At 53.7% G+C, this 25,053-nt stretch overlaps 36 non-coding genes across 36 annotated transcripts; 18 read left to right on the forward strand and 18 right to left on the reverse strand.

Annotated features, from left to right (window-relative positions):
* The first annotated feature begins 284 nt into the window (after positions 1–284).
* TRNAR-ACG (transfer RNA arginine (anticodon ACG)) lies at positions 285–357 on the forward strand. The gene has a single exon. It is a non-coding gene; the product is annotated as a tRNA-Arg (tRNA).
* Positions 358–862: 505 nt separating this feature from the next.
* TRNAE-UUC (transfer RNA glutamic acid (anticodon UUC)) lies at positions 863–934 on the reverse strand. Its single transcript has one exon. It is a non-coding gene; the product is annotated as a tRNA-Glu (tRNA).
* A 734-nt stretch (positions 935–1,668) lies between these two features.
* TRNAR-ACG (transfer RNA arginine (anticodon ACG)) lies at positions 1,669–1,744 on the forward strand. Its single transcript has one exon. It is a non-coding gene; the product is annotated as a tRNA-Arg (tRNA).
* Positions 1,745–2,249: 505 nt separating this feature from the next.
* TRNAE-UUC (transfer RNA glutamic acid (anticodon UUC)) lies at positions 2,250–2,321 on the reverse strand. The gene has a single exon. It is a non-coding gene; the product is annotated as a tRNA-Glu (tRNA).
* A 734-nt stretch (positions 2,322–3,055) lies between these two features.
* TRNAR-ACG (transfer RNA arginine (anticodon ACG)) lies at positions 3,056–3,128 on the forward strand. Its single transcript has one exon. It is a non-coding gene; the product is annotated as a tRNA-Arg (tRNA).
* A 505-nt stretch (positions 3,129–3,633) lies between these two features.
* TRNAE-UUC (transfer RNA glutamic acid (anticodon UUC)) lies at positions 3,634–3,705 on the reverse strand. Its single transcript has one exon. It is a non-coding gene; the product is annotated as a tRNA-Glu (tRNA).
* Positions 3,706–4,439: 734 nt separating this feature from the next.
* Positions 4,440–4,512, forward strand: TRNAR-ACG (transfer RNA arginine (anticodon ACG)). The gene has a single exon. It is a non-coding gene; the product is annotated as a tRNA-Arg (tRNA).
* Positions 4,513–5,017: 505 nt separating this feature from the next.
* Positions 5,018–5,089, reverse strand: TRNAE-UUC (transfer RNA glutamic acid (anticodon UUC)). Its single transcript has one exon. It is a non-coding gene; the product is annotated as a tRNA-Glu (tRNA).
* A 734-nt stretch (positions 5,090–5,823) lies between these two features.
* TRNAR-ACG (transfer RNA arginine (anticodon ACG)) lies at positions 5,824–5,896 on the forward strand. The gene has a single exon. It is a non-coding gene; the product is annotated as a tRNA-Arg (tRNA).
* A 505-nt stretch (positions 5,897–6,401) lies between these two features.
* On the reverse strand, positions 6,402–6,473 carry TRNAE-UUC (transfer RNA glutamic acid (anticodon UUC)). The gene has a single exon. It is a non-coding gene; the product is annotated as a tRNA-Glu (tRNA).
* Positions 6,474–7,207: 734 nt separating this feature from the next.
* TRNAR-ACG (transfer RNA arginine (anticodon ACG)) lies at positions 7,208–7,283 on the forward strand. Its single transcript has one exon. It is a non-coding gene; the product is annotated as a tRNA-Arg (tRNA).
* Positions 7,284–7,788: 505 nt separating this feature from the next.
* Positions 7,789–7,860, reverse strand: TRNAE-UUC (transfer RNA glutamic acid (anticodon UUC)). Its single transcript has one exon. It is a non-coding gene; the product is annotated as a tRNA-Glu (tRNA).
* A 734-nt stretch (positions 7,861–8,594) lies between these two features.
* Positions 8,595–8,667, forward strand: TRNAR-ACG (transfer RNA arginine (anticodon ACG)). The gene has a single exon. It is a non-coding gene; the product is annotated as a tRNA-Arg (tRNA).
* A 505-nt stretch (positions 8,668–9,172) lies between these two features.
* Positions 9,173–9,244, reverse strand: TRNAE-UUC (transfer RNA glutamic acid (anticodon UUC)). Its single transcript has one exon. It is a non-coding gene; the product is annotated as a tRNA-Glu (tRNA).
* Positions 9,245–9,978: 734 nt separating this feature from the next.
* On the forward strand, positions 9,979–10,051 carry TRNAR-ACG (transfer RNA arginine (anticodon ACG)). The gene has a single exon. It is a non-coding gene; the product is annotated as a tRNA-Arg (tRNA).
* A 505-nt stretch (positions 10,052–10,556) lies between these two features.
* TRNAE-UUC (transfer RNA glutamic acid (anticodon UUC)) lies at positions 10,557–10,628 on the reverse strand. Its single transcript has one exon. It is a non-coding gene; the product is annotated as a tRNA-Glu (tRNA).
* Positions 10,629–11,362: 734 nt separating this feature from the next.
* Positions 11,363–11,435, forward strand: TRNAR-ACG (transfer RNA arginine (anticodon ACG)). Its single transcript has one exon. It is a non-coding gene; the product is annotated as a tRNA-Arg (tRNA).
* Positions 11,436–11,940: 505 nt separating this feature from the next.
* TRNAE-UUC (transfer RNA glutamic acid (anticodon UUC)) lies at positions 11,941–12,012 on the reverse strand. Its single transcript has one exon. It is a non-coding gene; the product is annotated as a tRNA-Glu (tRNA).
* Positions 12,013–12,746: 734 nt separating this feature from the next.
* On the forward strand, positions 12,747–12,819 carry TRNAR-ACG (transfer RNA arginine (anticodon ACG)). The gene has a single exon. It is a non-coding gene; the product is annotated as a tRNA-Arg (tRNA).
* A 505-nt stretch (positions 12,820–13,324) lies between these two features.
* Positions 13,325–13,396, reverse strand: TRNAE-UUC (transfer RNA glutamic acid (anticodon UUC)). Its single transcript has one exon. It is a non-coding gene; the product is annotated as a tRNA-Glu (tRNA).
* Positions 13,397–14,130: 734 nt separating this feature from the next.
* Positions 14,131–14,223, forward strand: TRNAR-ACG (transfer RNA arginine (anticodon ACG)). The gene is made up of 2 exons: positions 14,131–14,167; positions 14,188–14,223. It is a non-coding gene; the product is annotated as a tRNA-Arg (tRNA).
* A 505-nt stretch (positions 14,224–14,728) lies between these two features.
* TRNAE-UUC (transfer RNA glutamic acid (anticodon UUC)) lies at positions 14,729–14,800 on the reverse strand. Its single transcript has one exon. It is a non-coding gene; the product is annotated as a tRNA-Glu (tRNA).
* A 734-nt stretch (positions 14,801–15,534) lies between these two features.
* TRNAR-ACG (transfer RNA arginine (anticodon ACG)) lies at positions 15,535–15,607 on the forward strand. The gene has a single exon. It is a non-coding gene; the product is annotated as a tRNA-Arg (tRNA).
* Positions 15,608–16,112: 505 nt separating this feature from the next.
* TRNAE-UUC (transfer RNA glutamic acid (anticodon UUC)) lies at positions 16,113–16,184 on the reverse strand. The gene has a single exon. It is a non-coding gene; the product is annotated as a tRNA-Glu (tRNA).
* Positions 16,185–16,918: 734 nt separating this feature from the next.
* Positions 16,919–16,991, forward strand: TRNAR-ACG (transfer RNA arginine (anticodon ACG)). The gene has a single exon. It is a non-coding gene; the product is annotated as a tRNA-Arg (tRNA).
* A 505-nt stretch (positions 16,992–17,496) lies between these two features.
* Positions 17,497–17,568, reverse strand: TRNAE-UUC (transfer RNA glutamic acid (anticodon UUC)). Its single transcript has one exon. It is a non-coding gene; the product is annotated as a tRNA-Glu (tRNA).
* A 734-nt stretch (positions 17,569–18,302) lies between these two features.
* TRNAR-ACG (transfer RNA arginine (anticodon ACG)) lies at positions 18,303–18,375 on the forward strand. Its single transcript has one exon. It is a non-coding gene; the product is annotated as a tRNA-Arg (tRNA).
* A 505-nt stretch (positions 18,376–18,880) lies between these two features.
* On the reverse strand, positions 18,881–18,952 carry TRNAE-UUC (transfer RNA glutamic acid (anticodon UUC)). The gene has a single exon. It is a non-coding gene; the product is annotated as a tRNA-Glu (tRNA).
* A 734-nt stretch (positions 18,953–19,686) lies between these two features.
* Positions 19,687–19,762, forward strand: TRNAR-ACG (transfer RNA arginine (anticodon ACG)). Its single transcript has one exon. It is a non-coding gene; the product is annotated as a tRNA-Arg (tRNA).
* A 505-nt stretch (positions 19,763–20,267) lies between these two features.
* On the reverse strand, positions 20,268–20,339 carry TRNAE-UUC (transfer RNA glutamic acid (anticodon UUC)). The gene has a single exon. It is a non-coding gene; the product is annotated as a tRNA-Glu (tRNA).
* Positions 20,340–21,073: 734 nt separating this feature from the next.
* On the forward strand, positions 21,074–21,146 carry TRNAR-ACG (transfer RNA arginine (anticodon ACG)). Its single transcript has one exon. It is a non-coding gene; the product is annotated as a tRNA-Arg (tRNA).
* A 505-nt stretch (positions 21,147–21,651) lies between these two features.
* On the reverse strand, positions 21,652–21,723 carry TRNAE-UUC (transfer RNA glutamic acid (anticodon UUC)). Its single transcript has one exon. It is a non-coding gene; the product is annotated as a tRNA-Glu (tRNA).
* Positions 21,724–22,457: 734 nt separating this feature from the next.
* Positions 22,458–22,530, forward strand: TRNAR-ACG (transfer RNA arginine (anticodon ACG)). The gene has a single exon. It is a non-coding gene; the product is annotated as a tRNA-Arg (tRNA).
* A 505-nt stretch (positions 22,531–23,035) lies between these two features.
* On the reverse strand, positions 23,036–23,107 carry TRNAE-UUC (transfer RNA glutamic acid (anticodon UUC)). Its single transcript has one exon. It is a non-coding gene; the product is annotated as a tRNA-Glu (tRNA).
* Positions 23,108–23,841: 734 nt separating this feature from the next.
* TRNAR-ACG (transfer RNA arginine (anticodon ACG)) lies at positions 23,842–23,914 on the forward strand. The gene has a single exon. It is a non-coding gene; the product is annotated as a tRNA-Arg (tRNA).
* A 505-nt stretch (positions 23,915–24,419) lies between these two features.
* On the reverse strand, positions 24,420–24,491 carry TRNAE-UUC (transfer RNA glutamic acid (anticodon UUC)). Its single transcript has one exon. It is a non-coding gene; the product is annotated as a tRNA-Glu (tRNA).
* Between the last annotated feature and the right edge of the window lie 562 nt (positions 24,492–25,053).

A 25,053-nucleotide genomic window follows, 5' to 3' on the forward strand; every position in this document is an offset into this window, starting at 1 on the left:
TGGAGAAGAGTCCCTGTGGCGCTCCTGAAGTGTGTGGGGAAGTAAGCCCCTGACCGATTGACCCCACCCCCCCAACCCCAATAAATGAAGGCAAATCCTGCTTTGCAATTGCTGCCAACTTTTCAGGGCCTTCCTTTCTAGATAGGACTGGAAGATGAAGCGGCTTGAGAGTCAGCTCCGAAATGAAGAGTAGCATTATTTTCTAAAGAGCTGTGTAATGTGGGGAGGGGGCAAGCACAGCACCTCCCTTTTGTGGAAGGATAGGGGTATGCGCAGACCCACGAGGGCCAGTGGCGCAATGGATAACGCGTCTGACTACGGATCAGAAGATTGTAGGTTCGACTCCTACCTGGCTCGGGGAAGCGCGTTTTGTTTTTAATTTAACCCCAATTGTGATTGCGTAGTCTCTGTCTTCTCCCTAGCCTTGGCCGAGGTACTGAACGCTTAACACTCGAGGTCAGCGGAAATGACGGTCTGTCAGGGCGCCCTTCTTTCCTCTGGCCTTTAACGTCTTGCAGCAACGGTTTCAATGCAAGGCGGCCTGTTTTCCAAATGTGGTCCCACCGTTGCTCTCTTGACGGGGGGTGCGGGGGACACGTCACGCCTCAAAGGTGGGTGCAGACGAGATCTCGGGTATGAAAGCCGCAGACATTGGTATGCACCTCATACCCAAGCCGCTTGTAGTCGGCCCTTCTTCTTGCAAGTCCAGCCCTCATACTGAGGAATCGGGAGCCTGAAACACGGACAGACTGCATGGGGCCGCCGGGGCCCCAAGGGAAACAATGTGGGGAAATTCAGGCTTTTCTCAAAATGTAAATGCAACAGAAACGGAATCGGGAGTTCTATGTAGAAAAGGCTAGTCTTCCCATACCGGGAGTCGAACCCGGGCCGCCTGGGTGAAAACCAGGAATCCTAACAGCTAGACCATATGGGAGGCTGTCAGCAAGAAGCAGGTTATGGAGATCCTGAGAGCAGTGCCCCATGGGTCCACCACTGGCAGGATGCTTGAGAAGCTTGACCGGTGGTGTCCCACGCAAATGACCGAGATGCACTTTCAGTGGCAGAAATCAAGCTTTACGCTGCTCTGGTATTGAGCTGTCATTGCTTACAGTGGCTAAGCAAAGCACAATACCAAGACCAATCTAAAAATGACTAGCTTGAGAGAACACGCAAGAACCAAGGGCAGCGGTTCGAGCCCTATCAGGGATGGACGGTCCCCTTTTGCTAAAATGGGCAAGAGAGTCTGCAGTTCCTCTCGGAGGCGCGTGAGTGCTGGGGCACGCCTCATTAACCCTTTGCTGCCCGTCTTGCCACCTGAAACCTGCCCCTTGCCCCCAAAGTGCAGCATTGGCTGGGGGCAAATATCTGCAGCCTATTGGCAGGCTGGAGAAGAGTCCCTGTGGCGCTCCTGAAGTGTGTGGGGAAGTAAGCCCCTGACCGATTGACCCCACCCCCCCAACCCCAATAAATGAAGGCAAATCCTGCTTTGCAATTGCTGCCAACTTTTCAGGGCCTTCCTTTCTAGATAGGACTGGAAGATGAAGCGGCTTGAGAGTCAGCTCCGAAATGAAGAGTAGCATTATTTTCTAAAGAGCTGTGTAATGTGGGGAGGGGGCAAGCACAGCACCTCCCTTTTGTGGAAGGATAGGGGTATGCGCAGACCCATGAGGGCCAGTGGCGCAACGGATAACGCGTCTGACTACGCATCAGAAGATTGTAGTAGGTTCGACTCCTACCTGGCTCGGGGAAGCGCGTTTTGTTTTTAATTTAACCCCAATTGTGATTGCGTAGTCTCTGTCTTCTCCCTAGCCTTGGCCGAGGTACTGAACGCTTAACACTCGAGGTCAGCGGAAATGACGGTCTGTCAGGGCGCCCTTCTTTCCTCTGGCCTTTAACGTCTTGCAGCAACGGTTTCAATGCAAGGCGGCCTGTTTTCCAAATGTGGTCCCACCGTTGCTCTCTTGACGGGGGGTGCGGGGGACACGTCACGCCTCAAAGGTGGGTGCAGACGAGATCTCGGGTATGAAAGCCGCAGACATTGGTATGCACCTCATACCCAAGCCGCTTGTAGTCGGCCCTTCTTCTTGCAAGTCCAGCCCTCATACTGAGGAATCGGGAGCCTGAAACACGGACAGACTGCATGGGGCCGCCGGGGCCCCAAGGGAAACAATGTGGGGAAATTCAGGCTTTTCTCAAAATGTAAATGCAACAGAAACGGAATCGGGAGTTCTATGTAGAAAAGGCTAGTCTTCCCATACCGGGAGTCGAACCCGGGCCGCCTGGGTGAAAACCAGGAATCCTAACCGCTAGACCATATGGGAGGCTGTCAGCAAGAAGCAGGTTATGGAGATCCTGAGAGCAGTGCCCCATGGGTCCACCACTGGCAGGATGCTTGAGAAGCTTGACCGGTGGTGTCCCACGCAAATGACCGAGATGCACTTTCAGTGGCAGAAATCAAGCTTTACGCTGCTCTGGTATTGAGCTGTCATTGCTTACAGTGGCTAAGCAAAGCACAATACCAAGACCAATCTAAAAATGACTAGCTTGAGAGAACACGCAAGAACCAAGGGCAGCGGTTCGAGCCCTATCAGGGATGGACGGTCCCCTTTTGCTAAAATGGGCAAGAGAGTCTGCAGTTCCTCTCGGAGGCGCGTGAGTGCTGGGGCACGCCTCATTAACCCTTTGCTGCCCGTCTTGCCACCTGAAACCTGCCCCTTGCCCCCAAAGTGCAGCATTGGCTGGGGGCAAATATCTGCAGCCTATTGGCAGGCTGGAGAAGAGTCCCTGTGGCGCTCCTGAAGTGTGTGGGGAAGTAAGCCCCTGACCGATTGACCCCACCCCCCCAACCCCAATAAATGAAGGCAAATCCTGCTTTGCAATTGCTGCCAACTTTTCAGGGCCTTCCTTTCTAGATAGGACTGGAAGATGAAGCGGCTTGAGAGTCAGCTCCGAAATGAAGAGTAGCATTATTTTCTAAAGAGCTGTGTAATGTGGGGAGGGGGCAAGCACAGCACCTCCCTTTTGTGGAAGGATAGGGGTATGCGCAGACCCACGAGGGCCAGTGGCGCAATGGATAACGCGTCTGACTACGGATCAGAAGATTGTAGGTTCGACTCCTACCTGGCTCGGGGAAGCGCGTTTTGTTTTTAATTTAACCCCAATTGTGATTGCGTAGTCTCTGTCTTCTCCCTAGCCTTGGCCGAGGTACTGAACGCTTAACACTCGAGGTCAGCGGAAATGACGGTCTGTCAGGGCGCCCTTCTTTCCTCTGGCCTTTAACGTCTTGCAGCAACGGTTTCAATGCAAGGCGGCCTGTTTTCCAAATGTGGTCCCACCGTTGCTCTCTTGACGGGGGGTGCGGGGGACACGTCACGCCTCAAAGGTGGGTGCAGACGAGATCTCGGGTATGAAAGCCGCAGACATTGGTATGCACCTCATACCCAAGCCGCTTGTAGTCGGCCCTTCTTCTTGCAAGTCCAGCCCTCATACTGAGGAATCGGGAGCCTGAAACACGGACAGACTGCATGGGGCCGCCGGGGCCCCAAGGGAAACAATGTGGGGAAATTCAGGCTTTTCTCAAAATGTAAATGCAACAGAAACGGAATCGGGAGTTCTATGTAGAAAAGGCTAGTCTTCCCATACCGGGAGTCGAACCCGGGCCGCCTGGGTGAAAACCAGGAATCCTAACCGCTAGACCATATGGGAGGCTGTCAGCAAGAAGCAGGTTATGGAGATCCTGAGAGCAGTGCCCCATGGGTCCACCACTGGCAGGATGCTTGAGAAGCTTGACCGGTGGTGTCCCACGCAAATGACCGAGATGCACTTTCAGTGGCAGAAATCAAGCTTTACGCTGCTCTGGTATTGAGCTGTCATTGCTTACAGTGGCTAAGCAAAGCACAATACCAAGACCAATCTAAAAATGACTAGCTTGAGAGAACACGCAAGAACCAAGGGTAGCGGTTCGAGTCCTATCAGGGATGGACGGTCCCCTTTTGCTAAAATGGGCAAGAGAGTCTGCAGTTCCTCTCGGAGGCGCGTGAGTGCTGGGGCACGCCTCATTAACCCTTTGCTGCCCGTCTTGCCACCTGAAACCTGCCCCTTGCCCCCAAAGTGCAGCATTGGCTGGGGGCAAATATCTGCAGCCTATTGGCAGGCTGGAGAAGAGTCCCTGTGGCGCTCCTGAAGTGTGTGGGGAAGTAAGCCCCTGACCGATTGACCCCACCCCCCCAACCCCAATAAATGAAGGCAAATCCTGCTTTGCAATTGCTGCCAACTTTTCAGGGCCTTCCTTTCTAGATAGGACTGGAAGATGAAGCGGCTTGAGAGTCAGCTCCGAAATGAAGAGTAGCATTATTTTCTAAAGAGCTGTGTAATGTGGGGAGGGGGCAAGCACAGCACCTCCCTTTTGTGGAAGGATAGGGGTATGCGCAGACCCACGAGGGCCAGTGGCGCAATGGATAACGCGTCTGACTACGGATCAGAAGATTGTAGGTTCGACTCCTACCTGGCTCGGGGAAGCGCGTTTTGTTTTTAATTTAACCCCAATTGTGATTGCGTAGTCTCTGTCTTCTCCCTAGCCTTGGCCGAGGTACTGAACGCTTAACACTCGAGGTCAGCGGAAATGACGGTCTGTCAGGGCGCCCTTCTTTCCTCTGGCCTTTAACGTCTTGCAGCAACGGTTTCAATGCAAGGCGGCCTGTTTTCCAAATGTGGTCCCACCGTTGCTCTCTTGACGGGGGGTGCGGGGGACACGTCACGCCTCAAAGGTGGGTGCAGACGAGATCTCGGGTATGAAAGCCGCAGACATTGGTATGCACCTCATACCCAAGCCGCTTGTAGTCGGCCCTTCTTCTTGCAAGTCCAGCCCTCATACTGAGGAATCGGGAGCCTGAAACACGGACAGACTGCATGGGGCCGCCGGGGCCCCAAGGGAAACAATGTGGGGAAATTCAGGCTTTTCTCAAAATGTAAATGCAACAGAAACGGAATCGGGAGTTCTATGTAGAAAAGGCTAGTCTTCCCATACCGGGAGTCGAACCCGGGCCGCCTGGGTGAAAACCAGGAATCCTAACAGCTAGACCATATGGGAGGCTGTCAGCAAGAAGCAGGTTATGGAGATCCTGAGAGCAGTGCCCCATGGGTCCACCACTGGCAGGATGCTTGAGAAGCTTGACCGGTGGTGTCCCACGCAAATGACCGAGATGCACTTTCAGTGGCAGAAATCAAGCTTTACGCTGCTCTGGTATTGAGCTGTCATTGCTTACAGTGGCTAAGCAAAGCACAATACCAAGACCAATCTAAAAATGACTAGCTTGAGAGAACACGCAAGAACCAAGGGCAGCGGTTCGAGCCCTATCAGGGATGGACGGTCCCCTTTTGCTAAAATGGGCAAGAGAGTCTGCAGTTCCTCTCGGAGGCGCGTGAGTGCTGGGGCACGCCTCATTAACCCTTTGCTGCCCGTCTTGCCACCTGAAACCTGCCCCTTGCCCCCAAAGTGCAGCATTGGCTGGGGGCAAATATCTGCAGCCTATTGGCAGGCTGGAGAAGAGTCCCTGTGGCGCTCCTGAAGTGTGTGGGGAAGTAAGCCCCTGACCGATTGACCCCACCCCCCCAACCCCAATAAATGAAGGCAAATCCTGCTTTGCAATTGCTGCCAACTTTTCAGGGCCTTCCTTTCTAGATAGGACTGGAAGATGAAGCGGCTTGAGAGTCAGCTCCGAAATGAAGAGTAGCATTATTTTCTAAAGAGCTGTGTAATGTGGGGAGGGGGCAAGCACAGCACCTCCCTTTTGTGGAAGGATAGGGGTATGCGCAGATCCACGAGGGCCAGTGGCGCAATGGATAACGCGTCTGACTACGGATCAGAAGATTGTAGGTTCGACTCCTACCTGGCTCGGGGAAGCGCGTTTTGTTTTTAATTTAACCCCAATTGTGATTGCGTAGTCTCTGTCTTCTCCCTAGCCTTGGCCGAGGTACTGAACGCTTAACACTCGAGGTCAGCGGAAATGACGGTCTGTCAGGGCGCCCTTCTTTCCTCTGGCCTTTAACGTCTTGCAGCAACGGTTTCAATGCAAGGCGGCCTGTTTTCCAAATGTGGTCCCACCGTTGCTCTCTTGACGGGGGGTGCGGGGGACACGTCACGCCTCAAAGGTGGGTGCAGACGAGATCTCGGGTATGAAAGCCGCAGACATTGGTATGCACCTCATACCCAAGCCGCTTGTAGTCGGCCCTTCTTCTTGCAAGTCCAGCCCTCATACTGAGGAATCGGGAGCCTGAAACACGGACAGACTGCATGGGGCCGCCGGGGCCCCAAGGGAAACAATGTGGGGAAATTCAGGCTTTTCTCAAAATGTAAATGCAACAGAAACGGAATCGGGAGTTCTATGTAGAAAAGGCTAGTCTTCCCATACCGGGAGTCGAACCCGGGCCGCCTGGGTGAAAACCAGGAATCCTAACCGCTAGACCATATGGGAGGCTGTCAGCAAGAAGCAGGTTATGGAGATCCTGAGAGCAGTGCCCCATGGGTCCACCACTGGCAGGATGCTTGAGAAGCTTGACCGGTGGTGTCCCACGCAAATGACCGAGATGCACTTTCAGTGGCAGAAATCAAGCTTTACGCTGCTCTGGTATTGAGCTGTCATTGCTTACAGTGGCTAAGCAAAGCACAATACCAAGACCAATCTAAAAATGACTAGCTTGAGAGAACACGCAAGAACCAAGGGCAGCGGTTCGAGCCCTATCAGGGATGGACGGTCCCCTTTTGCTAAAATGGGCAAGAGAGTCTGCAGTTCCTCTCGGAGGCGCGTGAGTGCTGGGGCACGCCTCATTAACCCTTTGCTGCCCGTCTTGCCACCTGAAACCTGCCCCTTGCCCCCAAAGTGCAGCATTGGCTGGGGGCAAATATCTGCAGCCTATTGGCAGGCTGGAGAAGAGTCCCTGTGGCGCTCCTGAAGTGTGTGGGGAAGTAAGCCCCTGACCGATTGACCCCACCCCCCCAACCCCAATAAATGAAGGCAAATCCTGCTTTGCAATTGCTGCCAACTTTTCAGGGCCTTCCTTTCTAGATAGGACTGGAAGATGAAGCGGCTTGAGAGTCAGCTCCGAAATGAAGAGTAGCATTATTTTCTAAAGAGCTGTGTAATGTGGGGAGGGGGCAAGCACAGCACCTCCCTTTTGTGGAAGGATAGGGGTATGCGCAGACCCACGAGGGCCAGTGGCGCAATGGATAACGCGTCTGACTACGGATCAGAAGATTGTAGTAGGTTCGACTCCTACCTGGCTCGGGGAAGCGCGTTTTGTTTTTAATTTAACCCCAATTGTGATTGCGTAGTCTCTGTCTTCTCCCTAGCCTTGGCCGAGGTACTGAACGCTTAACACTCGAGGTCAGCGGAAATGACGGTCTGTCAGGGCGCCCTTCTTTCCTCTGGCCTTTAACGTCTTGCAGCAACGGTTTCAATGCAAGGCGGCCTGTTTTCCAAATGTGGTCCCACCGTTGCTCTCTTGACGGGGGGTGCGGGGGACACGTCACGCCTCAAAGGTGGGTGCAGACGAGATCTCGGGTATGAAAGCCGCAGACATTGGTATGCACCTCATACCCAAGCCGCTTGTAGTCGGCCCTTCTTCTTGCAAGTCCAGCCCTCATACTGAGGAATCGGGAGCCTGAAACACGGACAGACTGCATGGGGCCGCCGGGGCCCCAAGGGAAACAATGTGGGGAAATTCAGGCTTTTCTCAAAATGTAAATGCAACAGAAACGGAATCGGGAGTTCTATGTAGAAAAGGCTAGTCTTTCCATACCGGGAGTAGAACCCGGGCCGCCTGGGTGAAAACCAGGAATCCTAACCGCTAGACCATATGGGAGGCTGTCAGCAAGAAGCAGGTTATGGAGATCCTGAGAGCAGTGCCCCATGGGTCCACCACTGGCAGGATGCTTGAGAAGCTTGACCGGTGGTGTCCCACGCAAATGACCGAGATGCACTTTCAGTGGCAGAAATCAAGCTTTACGCTGCTCTGGTATTGAGCTGTCATTGCTTACAGTGGCTAAGCAAAGCACAATACCAAGACCAATCTAAAAATGACTAGCTTGAGAGAACACGCAAGAACCAAGGGCAGCGGTTCGAGCCCTATCAGGGATGGACGGTCCCCTTTTGCTAAAATGGGCAAGAGAGTCTGCAGTTCCTCTGGGAGGCGCGTGAGTGCTGGGGCACGCCTCATTAACCCTTTGCTGCCCGTCTTGCCACCTGAAACCTGCCCCTTGCCCCCAAAGTGCAGCATTGGCTGGGGGCAAATATCTGCAGCCTATTGGCAGGCTTGAGAAGAGTCCCTGTGGCGCTCCTGAAGTGTGTGGGGAAGTAAGCCCCTGACCGATTGACCCCACCCCCCCAACCCCAATAAATGAAGGCAAATCCTGCTTTGCAATTGCTGCCAACTTTTCAGGGCCTTCCTTTCTAGATAGGACTGGAAGATGAAGCGGCTTGAGAGTCAGCTCCGAAATGAAGAGTAGCATTATTTTCTAAAGAGCTGTGTAATGTGGGGAGGGGGCAAGCACAGTACCTCCCTTTTGTGGAAGGATAGGGGTATGCGCAGACCCACGAGGGCCAGTGGCGCAATGGATAACGCGTCTGACTACGGATCAGAAGATTGTAGGTTCGACTCCTACCTGGCTCGGGGAAGCGCGTTTTGTTTTTAATTTAACCCCAATTGTGATTGCGTAGTCTCTGTCTTCTCCCTAGCCTTGGCCGAGGTACTGAACGCTTAACACTCGAGGTCAGCGGAAATGACGGTCTGTCAGGGCGCCCTTCTTTCCTCTGGCCTTTAACGTCTTGCAGCAACGGTTTCAATGCAAGGCGGCCTGTTTTCCAAATGTGGTCCCACCGTTGCTCTCTTGACGGGGGATGCGGGGGACACGTCACGCCTCAAAGGTGGGTGCAGACGAGATCTCGGGTATGAAAGCCGCAGACATTGGTATGCACCTCATACCCAAGCCGCTTGTAGTCGGCCCTTCTTCTTGCAAGTCCAGCCCTCATACTGAGGAATCGGGAGCCTGAAACACGGACAGACTGCATGGGGCCGCCGGGGCCCCAAGGGAAACAATGTGGGGAAATTCAGGCTTTTCTCAAAATGTAAATGCAACAGAAACCGAATCGGGAGTTCTATGTAGAAAAGGCTAGTCTTCCCATACCGGGAGTCAAACCCGGGCCGCCTGGGTGAAAACCAGGAATCCTAACCGCTAGACCATATGGGAGGCTGTCAGCAAGAAGCAGGTTATGGAGATCCTGAGAGCAGTGCCCCATGGGTCCACCACTGGCAGGATGCTTGAGAAGCTTGACCGGTGGTGTCCCACGCAAATGACCGAGATGCACTTTCAGTGGCAGAAATCAAGCTTTACGCTGCTCTGGTATTGAGCTGTCATTGCTTACAGTGGCTAAGCAAAGCACAATACCAAGACCAATCTAAAAATGACTAGCTTGAGAGAACACGCAAGAACCAAGGGCAGCGGTTCGAGCCCTATCAGGGATGGACGGTCCCCTTTTGCTAAAATGGGCAAGAGAGTCTGCAGTTCCTCTCGGAGGCGCGTGAGTGCTGGGGCACGCCTCATTAACCCTTTGCTGCCCGTCTTGCCACCTGAAACCTGCCCCTTGCCCCCAAAGTGCAGCATTGGCTGGGGGCAAATATCTGCAGCCTATTGGCAGGCTGGAGAAGAGTCCCTGTGGCGCTCCTGAAGTGTGTGGGGAAGTAAGCCCCTGACCGATTGACCCCACCCCCCCAACCCCAATAAATGAAGGCAAATCCTGCTTTGCAATTGCTGCCAACTTTTCAGGGCCTTCCTTTCTAGATAGGACTGGAAGATGAAGCGGCTTGAGAGTCAGCTCCGAAATGAAGAGTAGCATTATTTTCTAAAGAGCTGTGTAATGTGGGGAGGGGGCAAGCACAGCACCTCCCTTTTGTGGAAGGATAGGGGTATGCGCAGACCCACGAGGGCCAGTGGCGCAATGGATAACGCGTCTGACTACGGATCAGAAGATTGTAGGTTCGACTCCTACCTGGCTCGGGGAAGCGCGTTTTGTTTTTAATTTAACCCCAATTGTGATTGCGTAGTCTCTGTCTTCTCCCTAGCCTTGGCCGAGGTACTGAACGCTTAACACTCGAGGTCAGCGGAAATGACGGTCTGTCAGGGCGCCCTTCTTTCCTCTGGCCTTTAACGTCTTGCAGCAACGGTTTCAATGCAAGGCGGCCTGTTTTCCAAATGTGGTCCCACCGTTGCTCTCTTGACGGGGGGTGCGGGGGACACGTCACGCCTCAAAGGTGGGTGCAGACGAGATCTCGGGTATGAAAGCCGCAGACATTGGTATGCACCTCATACCCAAGCCGCTTGTAGTCGGCCCTTCTTCTTGCAAGTCCAGCCCTCATACTGAGGAATCGGGAGCCTGAAACACGGACAGACTGCATGGGGCCGCCGGGGCCCCAAGGGAAACAATGTGGGGAAATTCAGGCTTTTCTCAAAATGTAAATGCAACAGAAACGGAATCGGGAGTTCTATGTAGAAAAGGCTAGTCTTCCCATACCGGGAGTCGAACCCGGGCCGCCTGGGTGAAAACCAGGAATCCTAACCGCTAGACCATATGGGAGGCTGTCAGCAAGAAGCAGGTTATGGAGATCCTGAGAGCAGTGCCCCATGGGTCCACCACTGGCAGGATGCTTGAGAAGCTTGACCGGTGGTGTCCCACGCAAATGACCGAGATGCACTTTCAGTGGCAGAAATCAAGCTTTACGCTGCTCTGGTATTGAGCTGTCATTGCTTACAGTGGCTAAGCAAAGCACAATACCAAGACCAATCTAAAAATGACTAGCTTGAGAGAACACGCAAGAACCAAGGGCAGCGGTTCGAGCCCTATCAGGGATGGACGGTCCCCTTTTGCTAAAATGGGCAAGAGAGTCTGCAGTTCCTCTCGGAGGCCCGTGAGTGCTGGGGCACGCCTCATTAACCCTTTGCTGCCCGTCTTGCCACCTGAAACCTGCCCCTTGCCCCCAAAGTGCAGCATTGGCTGGGGGCAAATATCTGCAGCCTATTGGCAGGCTGGAGAAGAGTCCCTGTGGCGCTCCTGAAGTGTGTGGGGAAGTAAGCCCCTGACCGATTGACCCCACCCCCCCAACCCCAATAAATGAAGGCAAATCCTGCTTTGCAATTGCTGCCAACTTTTCAGGGCCTTCCTTTCTAGATAGGACTGGAAGATGAAGCGGCTTGAGAGTCAGCTCCGAAATGAAGAGTAGCATTATTTTCTAAAGAGCTGTGTAATGTGGGGAGGGGGCAAGCACAGTACCTCCCTTTTGTGGAAGGATAGGGGTATGCGCAGACCCACGAGGGCCAGTGGCGCAATGGATAACGCGTCTGACTACGGATCAGAAGATTGTAGGTTCGACTCCTACCTGGCTCGGGGAAGCGCGTTTTGTTTTTAATTTAACCCCAATTGTGATTGCGTAGTCTCTGTCTTCTCCCTAGCCTTGGCCGAGGTACTGAACGCTTAACACTCGAGGTCAGCGGAAATGACGGTCTGTCAGGGCGCCCTTCTTTCCTCTGGCCTTTAACGTCTTGCAGCAACGGTTTCAATGCAAGGCGGCCTGTTTTCCAAATGTGGTCCCACCGTTGCTCTCTTGACGGGGGATGCGGGGGACACGTCACGCCTCAAAGGTGGGTGCAGACGAGATCTCGGGTATGAAAGCCGCAGACATTGGTATGCACCTCATACCCAAGCCGCTTGTAGTCGGCCCTTCTTCTTGCAAGTCCAGCCCTCATACTGAGGAATCGGGAGCCTGAAACACGGACAGACTGCATGGGGCCGCCGGGGCCCCAAGGGAAACAATGTGGGGAAATTCAGGCTTTTCTCAAAATGTAAATGCAACAGAAACGGAATCGGGAGTTCTATGTAGAAAAGGCTAGTCTTCCCATACCGGGAGTCGAACCCGGGCCGCCTGGGTGAAAACCAGGAATCCTAACCGCTAGACCATATGGGAGGCTGTCAGCAAGAAGCAGGTTATGGAGATCCTGAGAGCAGTGCCCCATGGGTCCACCACTGGCAGGATGCTTGAGAAGCTTGACCGGTGGTGTCCCACGCAAATGACCGAGATGCACTTTCAGTGGCAGAAATCAAGCTTTACGCTGCTCTGGTATTGAGCTGTCATTGCTTACAGTGGCTAAGCAAAGCACAATACCAAGACCAATCTAAAAATGACTAGCTTGAGAGAACACGCAAGAACCAAGGGCAGCGGTTCGAGCCCTATCAGGGATGGACGGTCCCCTTTTGCTAAAATGGGCAAGAGAGTCTGCAGTTCCTCTCGGAGGCGCGTGAGTGCTGGGGCACGCCTCATTAACCCTTTGCTGCCCGTCTTGCCACCTGAAACCTGCCCCTTGCCCCCAAAGTGCAGCATTGGCTGGGGGCAAATATCTGCAGCCTATTGGCAGGCTGGAGAAGAGTCCCTGTGGCGCTCCTGAAGTGTGTGGGGAAGTAAGCCCCTGACCGATTGACCCCACCCCCCCAACCCCAATAAATGAAGGCAAATCCTGCTTTGCAATTGCTGCCAACTTTTCAGGGCCTTCCTTTCTAGATAGGACTGGAAGATGAAGCGGCTTGAGAGTCAGCTCCGAAATGAAGAGTAGCATTATTTTCTAAAGAGCTGTGTAATGTGGGGAGGGGGCAAGCACAGCACCTCCCTTTTGTGGAAGGATAGGGGTATGCGCAGACCCACGAGGGCCAGTGGCGCAATGGATAACGCGTCTGACTACGGATCAGAAGATTGTAGGTTCGACTCCTACCTGGCTCGGGGAAGCGCGTTTTGTTTTTAATTTAACCCCAATTGTGATTGCGTAGTCTCTGTCTTCTCCCTAGCCTTGGCCGAGGTACTGAACGCTTAACACTCGAGGTCAGCGGAAATGACGGTCTGTCAGGGCGCCCTTCTTTCCTCTGGCCTTTAACGTCTTGCAGCAACGGTTTCAATGCAAGGCGGCCTGTTTTCCAAATGTGGTCCCACCGTTGCTCTCTTGACGGGGGGTGCGGGGGACACGTCACGCCTCAAAGGTGGGTGCAGACGAGATCTCGGGTATGAAAGCCGCAGACATTGGTATGCACCTCATACCCAAGCCGCTTGTAGTCGGCCCTTCTTCTTGCAAGTCCAGCCCTCATACTGAGGAATCGGGAGCCTGAAACACGGACAGACTGCATGGGGCCGCCGGGGCCCCAAGGGAAACAATGTGGGGAAATTCAGGCTTTTCTCAAAATGTAAATGCAACAGAAACGGAATCGGGAGTTCTATGTAGAAAAGGCTAGTCTTCCCATACCGGGAGTCGAACCCGGGCCGCCTGGGTGAAAACCAGGAATCCTAACCGCTAGACCATATGGGAGGCTGTCAGCAAGAAGCAGGTTATGGAGATCCTGAGAGCAGTGCCCCATGGGTCCACCACTGGCAGGATGCTTGAGAAGCTTGACCGGTGGTGTCCCACGCAAATGACCGAGATGCACTTTCAGTGGCAGAAATCAAGCTTTACGCTGCTCTGGTATTGAGCTGTCATTGCTTACAGTGGCTAAGCAAAGCACAATACCAAGACCAATCTAAAAATGACTAGCTTGAGAGAACACGCAAGAACCAAGGGCAGCGGTTCGAGCCCTATCAGGGATGGACGGTCCCCTTTTGCTAAAATGGGCAAGAGAGTCTGCAGTTCCTCTCGGAGGCGCGTGAGTGCTGGGGCACGCCTCATTAACCCTTTGCTGCCCGTCTTGCCACCTGAAACCTGCCCCTTGCCCCCAAAGTGCAGCATTGGCTGGGGGCAAATATCTGCAGCCTATTGGCAGGCTGGAGAAGAGTCCCTGTGGCGCTCCTGAAGTGTGTGGGGAAGTAAGCCCCTGACCGATTGACCCCACCCCCCCAACCCCAATAAATGAAGGCAAATCCTGCTTTGCAATTGCTGCCAACTTTTCAGGGCCTTCCTTTCTAGATAGGACTGGAAGATGAAGCGGCTTGAGAGTCAGCTCCGAAATGAAGAGTAGCATTATTTTCTAAAGAGCTGTGTAATGTGGGGAGGGGGCAAGCACAGCACCTCCCTTTTGTGGAAGGATAGGGGTATGCGCAGACCCACGAGGGCCAGTGGCGCAATGGATAACGCGTCTGACTACGGATCAGAAGATTGTAGGTTGGATCAGAAGATTGTAGGTTCGACTCCTACCTGGCTCGGGGAAGCGCGTTTTGTTTTTAATTTAACCCCAATTGTGATTGCGTAGTCTCTGTCTTCTCCCTAGCCTTGGCCGAGGTACTGAACGCTTAACACTCGAGGTCAGCGGAAATGACGGTCTGTCAGGGCGCCCTTCTTTCCTCTGGCCTTTAACGTCTTGCAGCAACGGTTTCAATGCAAGGCGGCCTGTTTTCCAAATGTGGTCCCACCGTTGCTCTCTTGACGGGGGGTGCGGGGGACACGTCACGCCTCAAAGGTGGGTGCAGACGAGATCTCGGGTATGAAAGCCGCAGACATTGGTATGCACCTCATACCCAAGCCGCTTGTAGTCGGCCCTTCTTCTTGCAAGTCCAGCCCTCATACTGAGGAATCGGGAGCCTGAAACACGGACAGACTGCATGGGGCCGCCGGGGCCCCAAGGGAAACAATGTGGGGAAATTCAGGCTTTTCTCAAAATGTAAATGCAACAGAAACGGAATCGGGAGTTCTATGTAGAAAAGGCTAGTCTTCCCATACCGGGAGTCGAACCCGGGCCGCCTGGGTGAAAACCAGGAATCCTAACCGCTAGACCATATGGGAGGCTGTCAGCAAGAAGCAGGTTATGGAGATCCTGAGAGCAGTGCCCCATGGGTCCACCACTGGCAGGATGCTTGAGAAGCTTGACCGGTGGTGTCCCACGCAAATGACCGAGATGCACTTTCAGTGGCAGAAATCAAGCTTTACGCTGCTCTGGTATTGAGCTGTCATTGCTTACAGTGGCTAAGCAAAGCACAATACCAAGACCAATCTAAAAATGACTAGCTTGAGAGAACACGCAAGAACCAAGGGCAGCGGTTCGAGCCCTATCAGGGATGGACGGTCCCCTTTTGCTAAAATGGGCAAGAGAGTCTGCAGTTCCTCTCGGAGGCGCGTGAGTGCTGGGGCACGCCTCATTAACCCTTTGCTGCCCGTCTTGCCACCTGAAACCTGCCCCTTGCCCCCAAAGTGCAGCATTGGCTGGGGGCAAATATCTGCAGCCTATTGGCAGGCTGGAGAAGAGTCCCTGTGGCGCTCCTGAAGTGTGTGGGGAAGTAAGCCCCTGACCGATTGACCCCACCCCCCCAACCCCAATAAATGAAGGCAAATCCTGCTTTGCAATTGCTGCCAACTTTTCAGGGCCTTCCTTTCTAGATAGGACTGGAAGATGAAGCGGCTTGAGAGTCAGCTCCGAAATGAAGAGTAGCATTATTTTCTAAAGAGCTGTGTAATGTGGGGAGGGGGCAAGCACAGCACCTCCCTTTTGTGGAAGGATAGGGGTATGCGCAGACCCACGAGGGCCAGTGGCGCAATGGATAACGCGTCTGACTACGGATCAGAAGATTGTAGGTTCGACTCCTACCTGGCTCGGGGAAGCGCGTTTTGTTTTTAATTTAACCCCAATTGTGATTGCGTAGTCTCTGTCTTCTCCCTAGCCTTGGCCGAGGTACTGAACGCTTAACACTCGAGGTCAGCGGAAATGACGGTCTGTCAGGGCGCCCTTCTTTCCTCTGGCCTTTAACGTCTTGCAGCAACGGTTTCAATGCAAGGCGGCCTGTTTTCCAAATGTGGTCCCACCGTTGCTCTCTTGACGGGGGGTGCGGGGGACACGTCACGCCTCAAAGGTGGGTGCAGACGAGATCTCGGGTATGAAAGCCGCAGACATTGGTATGCACCTCATACCCAAGCCGCTTGTAGTCGGCCCTTCTTCTTGCAAGTCCAGCCCTCATACTGAGGAATCGGGAGCCTGAAACACGGACAGACTGCATGGGGCCGCCGGGGCCCCAAGGGAAACAATGTGGGGAAATTCAGGCTTTTCTCAAAATGTAAATGCAACAGAAACGGAATCGGGAGTTCTATGTAGAAAAGGCTAGTCTTCCCATACCGGGAGTCGAACCCGGGCCGCCTGGGTGAAAACCAGGAATCCTAACCGCTAGACCATATGGGAGGCTGTCAGCAAGAAGCAGGTTATGGAGATCCTGAGAGCAGTGCCCCATGGGTCCACCACTGGCAGGATGCTTGAGAAGCTTGACCGGTGGTGTCCCACGCAAATGACCGAGATGCACTTTCAGTGGCAGAAATCAAGCTTTACGCTGCTCTGGTATTGAGCTGTCATTGCTTACAGTGGCTAAGCAAAGCACAATACCAAGACCAATCTAAAAATGACTAGCTTGAGAGAACACGCAAGAACCAAGGGCAGCGGTTCGAGCCCTATCAGGGATGGACGGTCCCCTTTTGCTAAAATGGGCAAGAGAGTCTGCAGTTCCTCTCGGAGGCGCGTGAGTGCTGGGGCACGCCTCATTAACCCTTTGCTGCCCGTCTTGCCACCTGAAACCTGCCCCTTGCCCCCAAAGTGCAGCATTGGCTGGGGGCAAATATCTGCAGCCTATTGGCAGGCTGGAGAAGAGTCCCTGTGGCGCTCCTGAAGTGTGTGGGGAAGTAAGCCCCTGACCGATTGACCCCACCCCCCCAACCCCAATAAATGAAGGCAAATCCTGCTTTGCAATTGCTGCCAACTTTTCAGGGCCTTCCTTTCTAGATAGGACTGGAAGATGAAGCGGCTTGAGAGTCAGCTCCGAAATGAAGAGTAGCATTATTTTCTAAAGAGCTGTGTAATGTGGGGAGGGGGCAAGCACAGCACCTCCCTTTTGTGGAAGGATAGGGGTATGCGCAGACCCACGAGGGCCAGTGGCGCAATGGATAACGCGTCTGACTACGGATCAGAAGATTGTAGGTTCGACTCCTACCTGGCTCGGGGAAGCGCGTTTTGTTTTTAATTTAACCCCAATTGTGATTGCGTAGTCTCTGTCTTCTCCCTAGCCTTGGCCGAGGTACTGAACGCTTAACACTCGAGGTCAGCGGAAATGACGGTCTGTCAGGGCGCCCTTCTTTCCTCTGGCCTTTAACGTCTTGCAGCAACGGTTTCAATGCAAGGCGGCCTGTTTTCCAAATGTGGTCCCACCGTTGCTCTCTTGACGGGGGGTGCGGGGGACACGTCACGCCTCAAAGGTGGGTGCAGACGAGATCTCGGGTATGAAAGCCGCAGACATTGGTATGCACCTCATACCCAAGCCGCTTGTAGTCGGCCCTTCTTCTTGCAAGTCCAGCCCTCATACTGAGGAATCGGGAGCCTGAAACACGGACAGACTGCATGGGGCCGCCGGGGCCCCAAGGGAAACAATGTGGGGAAATTCAGGCTTTTCTCAAAATGTAAATGCAACAGAAACGGAATCGGGAGTTCTATGTAGAAAAGGCTAGTCTTCCCATACCGGGAGTCGAACCCGGGCCGCCTGGGTGAAAACCAGGAATCCTAACCGCTAGACCATATGGGAGGCTGTCAGCAAGAAGCAGGTTATGGAGATCCTGAGAGCAGTGCCCCATGGGTCCACCACTGGCAGGATGCTTGAGAAGCTTGACCGGTGGTGTCCCACGCAAATGACCGAGATGCACTTTCAGTGGCAGAAATCAAGCTTTACGCTGCTCTGGTATTGAGCTGTCATTGCTTACAGTGGCTAAGCAAAGCACAATACCAAGACCAATCTAAAAATGACTAGCTTGAGAGAACACGCAAGAACCAAGGGCAGCGGTTCGAGCCCTATCAGGGATGGACGGTCCCCTTTTGCTAAAATGGGCAAGAGAGTCTGCAGTTCCTCTCGGAGGCGCGTGAGTGCTGGGGCACGCCTCATTAACCCTTTGCTGCCCGTCTTGCCACCTGAAACCTGCCCCTTGCCCCCAAAGTGCAGCATTGGCTGGGGGCAAATATCTGCAGCCTATTGGCAGGCTGGAGAAGAGTCCCTGTGGCGCTCCTGAAGTGTGTGGGGAAGTAAGCCCCTGACCGATTGACCCCACCCCCCCAACCCCAATAAATGAAGGCAAATCCTGCTTTGCAATTGCTGCCAACTTTTCAGGGCCTTCCTTTCTAGATAGGACTGGAAGATGAAGCGGCTTGAGAGTCAGCTCCGAAATGAAGAGTAGCATTATTTTCTAAAGAGCTGTGTAATGTGGGGAGGGGGCAAGCACAGCACCTCCCTTTTGTGGAAGGATAGGGGTATGCGCAGACCCACGAGGGCCAGTGGCGCAATGGATAACGCGTCTGACTACGGATCAGAAGATTGTAGGTTCGACTCCTACCTGGCTCGGGGAAGCGCGTTTTGTTTTTAATTTAACCCCAATTGTGATTGCGTAGTCTCTGTCTTCTCCCTAGCCTTGGCCGAGGTACTGAACGCTTAACACTCGAGGTCAGCGGAAATGACGGTCTGTCAGGGCGCCCTTCTTTCCTCTGGCCTTTAACGTCTTGCAGCAACGGTTTCAATGCAAGGCGGCCTGTTTTCCAAATGTGGTCCCACCGTTGCTCTCTTGACGGGGGATGCGGGGGACACGTCACGCCTCAAAGGTGGGTGCAGACGAGATCTCGGGTATGAAAGCCGCAGACATTGGTATGCACCTCATACCCAAGCCGCTTGTAGTCGGCCCTTCTTCTTGCAAGTCCAGCCCTCATACTGAGGAATCGGGAGCCTGAAACACGGACAGACTGCATGGGGCCGCCGGGGCCCCAAGGGAAACAATGTGGGGAAATTCAGGCTTTTCTCAAAATGTAAATGCAACAGAAACGGAATCGGGAGTTCTATGTAGAAAAGGCTAGTCTTCCCATACCGGGAGTCGAACCCGGGCCGCCTGGGTGAAAACCAGGAATCCTAACCGCTAGACCATATGGGAGGCTGTCAGCAAGAAGCAGGTTATGGAGATCCTGAGAGCAGTGCCCCATGGGTCCACCACTGGCAGGGTGCTTGGGAAGCTTGACCGGTGGTGTCCCACGCAAATGACCGAGATGCACTTTCAGTGGCAGAAATCAAGCTTTACGCTGCTCTGGTATTGAGCTGTCATTGCTTACAGTGGCTAAGCAAAGCACAATACCAAGACCAATCTAAAAATGACTAGCTTGAGAGAACACGCAAGAACCAAGGGCAGCGGTTCGAGCCCTATCAGGGATGGACGGTCCCCTTTTGCTAAAATGGGCAAGAGAGTCTGCAGTTCCTCTCGGAGGCGCGTGAGTGCTGGGGCACGCCTCATTAACCCTTTGCTGCCCGTCTTGCCACCTGAAACCTGCCCCTTGCCCCCAAAGTGCAGCATTGGCTGGGGGCAAATATCTGCAGCCTATTGGCAGGCTGGAGAAGAGTCCCTGTGGCGCTCCTGAAGTGTGTGGGGAAGTAAGCCCCTGACCGATTGACCCCACCCCCCCAACCCCAATAAATGAAGGCAAATCCTGCTTTGCAATTGCTGCCAACTTTTCAGGGCCTTCCTTTCTAGATAGGACTGGAAGATGAAGCGGCTTGAGAGTCAGCTCCGAAATGAAGAGTAGCATTATTTTCTAAAGAGCTGTGTAATGTGGGGAGGGGGCAAGCACAGCACCTCCCTTTTGTGGAAGGATAGGGGTATGCGCAGACCCATGAGGGCCAGTGGCGCAACGGATAACGCGTCTGACTACGCATCAGAAGATTGTAGTAGGTTCGACTCCTACCTGGCTCGGGGAAGCGCGTTTTGTTTTTAATTTAACCCCAATTGTGATTGCGTAGTCTCTGTCTTCTCCCTAGCCTTGGCCGAGGTACTGAACGCTTAACACTCGAGGTCAGCGGAAATGACGGTCTGTCAGGGCGCCCTTCTTTCCTCTGGCCTTTAACGTCTTGCAGCAACGGTTTCAATGCAAGGCGGCCTGTTTTCCAAATGTGGTCCCACCGTTGCTCTCTTGACGGGGGGTGCGGGGGACACGTCACGCCTCAAAGGTGGGTGCAGACGAGATCTCGGGTATGAAAGCCGCAGACATTGGTATGCACCTCATACCCAAGCCGCTTGTAGTCGGCCCTTCTTCTTGCAAGTCCAGCCCTCATACTGAGGAATCGGGAGCCTGAAACACGGACAGACTGCATGGGGCCGCCGGGGCCCCAAGGGAAACAATGTGGGGAAATTCAGGCTTTTCTCAAAATGTAAATGCAACAGAAACGGAATCGGGAGTTCTATGTAGAAAAGGCTAGTCTTCCCATACCGGGAGTCGAACCCGGGCCGCCTGGGTGAAAACCAGGAATCCTAACCGCTAGACCATATGGGAGGCTGTCAGCAAGAAGCAGGTTATGGAGATCCTGAGAGCAGTGCCCCATGGGTCCACCACTGGCAGGATGCTTGAGAAGCTTGACCGGTGGTGTCCCACGCAAATGACCGAGATGCACTTTCAGTGGCAGAAATCAAGCTTTACGCTGCTCTGGTATTGAGCTGTCATTGCTTACAGTGGCTAAGCAAAGCACAATACCAAGACCAATCTAAAAATGACTAGCTTGAGAGAACACGCAAGAACCAAGGGCAGCGGTTCGAGCCCTATCAGGGATGGACGGTCCCCTTTTGCTAAAATGGGCAAGAGAGTCTGCAGTTCCTCTCGGAGGCGCGTGAGTGCTGGGGCACGCCTCATTAACCCTTTGCTGCCCGTCTTGCCACCTGAAACCTGCCCCTTGCCCCCAAAGTGCAGCATTGGCTGGGGGCAAATATCTGCAGCCTATTGGCAGGCTGGAGAAGAGTCCCTGTGGCGCTCCTGAAGTGTGTGGGGAAGTAAGCCCCTGACCGATTGACCCCACCCCCCCAACCCCAATAAATGAAGGCAAATCCTGCTTTGCAATTGCTGCCAACTTTTCAGGGCCTTCCTTTCTAGATAGGACTGGAAGATGAAGCGGCTTGAGAGTCAGCTCCGAAATGAAGAGTAGCATTATTTTCTAAAGAGCTGTGTAATGTGGGGAGGGGGCAAGCACAGCACCTCCCTTTTGTGGAAGGATAGGGGTATGCGCAGACCCACGAGGGCCAGTGGCGCAATGGATAACGCGTCTGACTACGGATCAGAAGATTGTAGGTTCGACTCCTACCTGGCTCGGGGAAGCGCGTTTTGTTTTTAATTTAACCCCAATTGTGATTGCGTAGTCTCTGTCTTCTCCCTAGCCTTGGCCGAGGTACTGAACGCTTAACACTCGAGGTCAGCGGAAATGACGGTCTGTCAGGGCGCCCTTCTTTCCTCTGGCCTTTAACGTCTTGCAGCAACGGTTTCAATGCAAGGCGGCCTGTTTTCCAAATGTGGTCCCACCGTTGCTCTCTTGACGGGGGGTGCGGGGGACACGTCACGCCTCAAAGGTGGGTGCAGACGAGATCTCGGGTATGAAAGCCGCAGACATTGGTATGCACCTCATACCCAAGCCGCTTGTAGTCGGCCCTTCTTCTTGCAAGTCCAGCCCTCATACTGAGGAATCGGGAGCCTGAAACACGGACAGACTGCATGGGGCCGCCGGGGCCCCAAGGGAAACAATGTGGGGAAATTCAGGCTTTTCTCAAAATGTAAATGCAACAGAAACGGAATCGGGAGTTCTATGTAGAAAAGGCTAGTCTTCCCATACCGGGAGTCGAACCCGGGCCGCCTGGGTGAAAACCAGGAATCCTAACCGCTAGACCATATGGGAGGCTGTCAGCAAGAAGCAGGTTATGGAGATCCTGAGAGCAGTGCCCCATGGGTCCACCACTGGCAGGATGCTTGAGAAGCTTGACCGGTGGTGTCCCACGCAAATGACCGAGATGCACTTTCAGTGGCAGAAATCAAGCTTTACGCTGCTCTGGTATTGAGCTGTCATTGCTTACAGTGGCTAAGCAAAGCACAATACCAAGACCAATCTAAAAATGACTAGCTTGAGAGAACACGCAAGAACCAAGGGTAGCGGTTCGAGCCCTATCAGGGATGGACGGTCCCCTTTTGCTAAAATGGGCAAGAGAGTCTGCAGTTCCTCTCGGAGGCGCGTGAGTGCTGGGGCACGCCTCATTAACCCTTTGCTGCCCGTCTTGCCACCTGAAACCTGCCCCTTGCCCCCAAAGTGCAGCATTGGCTGGGGGCAAATATCTGCAGCCTATTGGCAGGCTGGAGAAGAGTCCCTGTGGCGCTCCTGAAGTGTGTGGGGAAGTAAGCCCCTGACCGATTGACCCCACCCCCCCAACCCCAATAAATGAAGGCAAATCCTGCTTTGCAATTGCTGCCAACTTTTCAGGGCCTTCCTTTCTAGATAGGACTGGAAGATGAAGCGGCTTGAGAGTCAGCTCCGAAATGAAGAGTAGCATTATTTTCTAAAGAGCTGTGTAATGTGGGGAGGGGGCAAGCACAGCACCTCCCTTTTGTGGAAGGATAGGGGTATACGCAGACCCACGAGGGCCAGTGGCGCAATGGATAACGCGTCTGACTACGGATCAGAAGATTGTAGGTTCGACTCCTACCTGGCTCGGGGAAGCGCGTTTTGTTTTTAATTTAACCCCAATTGTGATTGCGTAGTCTCTGTCTTCTCCCTAGCCTTGGCCGAGGTACTGAACGCTTAACACTCGAGGTCAGCGGAAATGACGGTCTGTCAGGGCGCCCTTCTTTCCTCTGGCCTTTAACGTCTTGCAGCAACGGTTTCAATGCAAGGCGGCCTGTTTTCCAAATGTGGTCCCACCGTTGCTCTCTTGACGGGGGGTGCGGGGGACACGTCACGCCTCAAAGGTGGGTGCAGACGAGATCTCGGGTATGAAAGCCGCAGACATTGGTATGCACCTCATACCCAAGCCGCTTGTAGTCGGCCCTTCTTCTTGCAAGTCCAGCCCTCATACTGAGGAATCGGGAGCCTGAAACACGGACAGACTGCATGGGGCCGCCGGGGCCCCAAGGGAAACAATGTGGGGAAATTCAGGCTTTTCTCAAAATGTAAATGCAACAGAAACGGAATCGGGAGTTCTATGTAGAAAAGGCTAGTCTTCCCATACCGGGAGTCGAACCCGGGCCGCCTGGGTGAAAACCAGGAATCCTAACAGCTAGACCATATGGGAGGCTGTCAGCAAGAAGCAGGTTATGGAGATCCTGAGAGCAGTGCCCCATGGGTCCACCACTGGCAGGATGCTTGAGAAGCTTGACCGGTGGTGTCCCACGCAAATGACCGAGATGCACTTTCAGTGGCAGAAATCAAGCTTTACGCTGCTCTGGTATTGAGCTGTCATTGCTTACAGTGGCTAAGCAAAGCACAATACCAAGACCAATCTAAAAATGACTAGCTTGAGAGAACACGCAAGAACCAAGGGCAGCGGTTCGAGCCCTATCAGGGATGGACGGTCCCCTTTTGCTAAAATGGGCAAGAGAGTCTGCAGTTCCTCTCGGAGGCGCGTGAGTGCTGGGGCACGCCTCATTAACCCTTTGCTGCCCGTCTTGCCACCTGAAACCTGCCCCTTGCCCCCAAAGTGCAGCATTGGCTGGGGGCAAATATCTGCAGCCTATTGGCAGGCTGGAGAAGAGTCCCTGTGGCGCTCCTGAAGTGTGTGGGGAAGTAAGCCCCTGACCGATTGACCCCACCCCCCCAACCCCAATAAATGAAGGCAAATCCTGCTTTGCAATTGCTGCCAACTTTTCAGGGCCTTCCTTTCTAGATAGGACTGGAAGATGAAGCGGCTTGAGAGTCAGCTCCGAAATGAAGAGTAGCATTATTTTCTAAAGAGCTGTGTAATGTGGGGAGGGGGCAAGCACAGCACCTCCCTTTTGTGGAAGGATAGGGGTATGCGCAGATCCACGAGGGCCAGTGGCGCAATGGATAACGCGTCTGACTACGGATCAGAAGATTGTAGGTTCGACTCCTACCTGGCTCGGGGAAGCGCGTTTTGTTTTTAATTTAACCCCAATTGTGATTGCGTAGTCTCTGTCTTCTCCCTAGCCTTGGCCGAGGTACTGAACGCTTAACACTCGAGGTCAGCGGAAATGACGGTCTGTCAGGGCGCCCTTCTTTCCTCTGGCCTTTAACGTCTTGCAGCAACGGTTTCAATGCAAGGCGGCCTGTTTTCCAAATGTGGTCCCACCGTTGCTCTCTTGACGGGGGGTGCGGGGGACACGTCACGCCTCAAAGGTGGGTGCAGACGAGATCTCGGGTATGAAAGCCGCAGACATTGGTATGCACCTCATACCCAAGCCGCTTGTAGTCGGCCCTTCTTCTTGCAAGTCCAGCCCTCATACTGAGGAATCGGGAGCCTGAAACACGGACAGACTGCATGGGGCCGCCGGGGCCCCAAGGGAAACAATGTGGGGAAATTCAGGCTTTTCTCAAAATGTAAATGCAACAGAAACGGAATCGGGAGTTCTATGTAGAAAAGGCTAGTCTTCCCATACCGGGAGTCGAACCCGGGCCGCCTGGGTGAAAACCAGGAATCCTAACCGCTAGACCATATGGGAGGCTGTCAGCAAGAAGCAGGTTATGGAGATCCTGAGAGCAGTGCCCCATGGGTCCACCACTGGCAGGATGCTTGAGAAGCTTGACCGGTGGTGTCCCACGCAAATGACCGAGATGCACTTTCAGTGGCAGAAATCAAGCTTTACGCTGCTCTGGTATTGAGCTGTCATTGCTTACAGTGGCTAAGCAAAGCACAATACCAAGACCAATCTAAAAATGACTAGCTTGAGAGAACACGCAAGAACCAAGGGCAGCGGTTCGAGCCCTATCAGGGATGGACGGTCCCCTTTTGCTAAAATGGGCAAGAGAGTCTGCAGTTCCTCTCGGAGGCGCGTGAGTGCTGGGGCACGCCTCATTAACCCTTTGCTGCCCGTCTTGCCACCTGAAACCTGCCCCTTGCCCCCAAAGTGCAGCATTGGCTGGGGGCAAATATCTGCAGCCTATTGGCAGGCTGGAGAAGAGTCCCTGTGGCGCTCCTGAAGTGTGTGGGGAAGTAAGCCCCTGACCGATTGACCCCACCCCCCCAACCCCAATAAATGAAGGCAAATCCTGCTTTGCAATTGC

This window comes from Ambystoma mexicanum, chromosome 4p (assembly GCF_040938575.1).
Source record: "Ambystoma mexicanum isolate Mex_15411 chromosome 4p, UKY_AmexF1_1, whole genome shotgun sequence".
Taxonomy (NCBI): domain Eukaryota; kingdom Metazoa; phylum Chordata; class Amphibia; order Caudata; family Ambystomatidae; genus Ambystoma; species Ambystoma mexicanum.